The sequence below is a fragment of the Mus pahari genome, chromosome 10 (assembly GCF_900095145.1).
Source record: "Mus pahari chromosome 10, PAHARI_EIJ_v1.1, whole genome shotgun sequence".
NCBI lineage: Eukaryota > Metazoa > Chordata > Mammalia > Rodentia > Muridae > Mus > Mus pahari.
Window position 1 is genome coordinate 35977107 of NC_034599.1, and position 2147 is coordinate 35979253.

The window sequence follows — 2147 nt, forward strand, 5'->3', positions numbered from 1 at the left end:
AGAGAGAGAGAGAGAGAGAGAGAGAGAGAGAGAGAGAGAGAGAGAGAGCATACATTCTGATCTCCACATGCTCTCTCCACTACTTTGCTTTCTAACTACTACAGATTATGTTATTGTCTTAGTTTGTGTTTTATTGCTATAAAGAGACATCATGACCGAGGCAACCGTATAAAGTAAACCATTTAATTGGGCCTGGCTTACAGTTTCAGAGGTTCAGTCCATTATCATCATAGCAGGAAGCATGGCAGCATGCAGACAGGCATGATGCTGGAGGAGCTGAGAGTTCTAGAGGCAGCAGGAGACTGTGCCACAAGTCTATGGGGGTCATACCTAATGAAACCACCACAGCTCTGAATGTTTAAATCTAAAGAGGAGCAGAATTTGGAGACCAGCCTCTTAAATCAAAGTCCAAGGCTTCGGGTTTTACCAGAGATTGGAAACAAACAGACTCTGTTACTGCTTTAGGTGTTTATTTTTTAAAAGACAAGATAATTAACAGCAGAGTCAGAGACTCTAAGGTCAAGCTGAGTTCAAATTCTGGCCTACAAGGAGTGTGGTCTTGACTCGAGAGAGTCTTAGAAGGTAAGAGTGCTTGCCCAAAGACTTGAACTCTGTCCCTGGAGCCCAGGGACCCTCGTAAACGGGAAAGAGAGAACCAACACCATTCAACTGTTCTCTGACCTCAACATGCTCCCTCTGGCTTGGGGGGGGGCACCTCACACAGAATTCATGCACACTTGCACGTGCACACACACAATAATAATTACACATTTTAAAAATAAACAAGCCATGTGATCTTGAACACACAACTATCCCCAAGAGATTCCTGTGTTTCGTTATCTGTAAAATAGTAAGAGTGATATGGAATTCAAGTGAGAAGGCAGAACAGAATAAATGTAAAAAGCTCATTCTATAGCCAAAGAGCTACCGGAATAATACAACGATTATTATTTTATTTTTTGAGACAGTGTTTCACAGAGCCCAGGCTGGCCTGGAACTTGTTATGCAACTGAGGATGATTTAGCTTGCCTCTACCGCTCAAGTGATGGGATTAGACCTCCATGCCCATTGTAAAACCTTTCTGTATTTGGGAGTATTGGGGGGGGGGTAGGGTAGTGTTAACTCTCTGCAATCACACCTAATGCGAACGAAAGCAAGAATCTGCATGATCCTTACTAAGGAATGTAAGTTTAGTTAAACATAACTGTGTCCTAATTGGGGACCAATAATTTACATAACTGAAATAAAAATCACAATACAAAATGTACTACATTTGATTTGAATATTTACATTAAAATAAAGTAATACTTTTTCTGTGGTTTTACTTTGGCAAATTCAGTCTTTCTTTTAAAAATACATTTGCATTTGTGTGCTTTGTACTTACAAGATCCAAAAGGATCAGGGGGCAGAAACAAGCCTTACCTAGTCCCCAGCACCTAGGTAGGTCGCTGGAGATCACTAGCATGAGTGTCTTGGGCATGTTTCCAAGAATAGGTAATCACATTTGTTTGTTTGTTTCTGCCTCTCCTTGAAAAAGAAAATTCATATTTGGTGCTTGTTTTGTTTTTTGCTTTTTGATTCATCCACGTATCTTAAATTCTTTTCATTCAAGCGTTGGTAATTTAGCTATGGTTTCCAGTCCATAGGTGACAAATAAATTTCAGTGGGAACTGATAATTTTGATATTATCAAGTTGTTCTTCATAAAAGATTTGTGAATGACTACAAGAAAGTAAGCATTTCACGGAGATGCAGCAACAGAATTCTTGAGCTGATCTTGCAAATTCAATAGATAAGGGCCATCGAGACAGCTCAGTGCATAAATGCACTTGCTGTCCGTCAACACCTGAGTATCAGAGCGCTCCTCCGGGTCTCTACATGGTAAAGGGAAGAAACTGACTTGAAAGATGTCATTTGACAGCCACAAGAAAGCCTCCTCTCTACAAAGTAAGGGCATAATTTTTGTTTTTAAAGGTAGATTATTTTTTTGAAAAGTATAGATGGAAGATTTTTCTGTCATGAAACTAACTTTTTTATTTTTAATTTTTTTTGGTTTTTTGAGACAGGGTTTCTCTATGTAGCCCTGGCTGTCCTGGAACTCACTCTGTAGACCAGGCTGGCCTCGAACTCAGAAATCCGCCTGCCTCT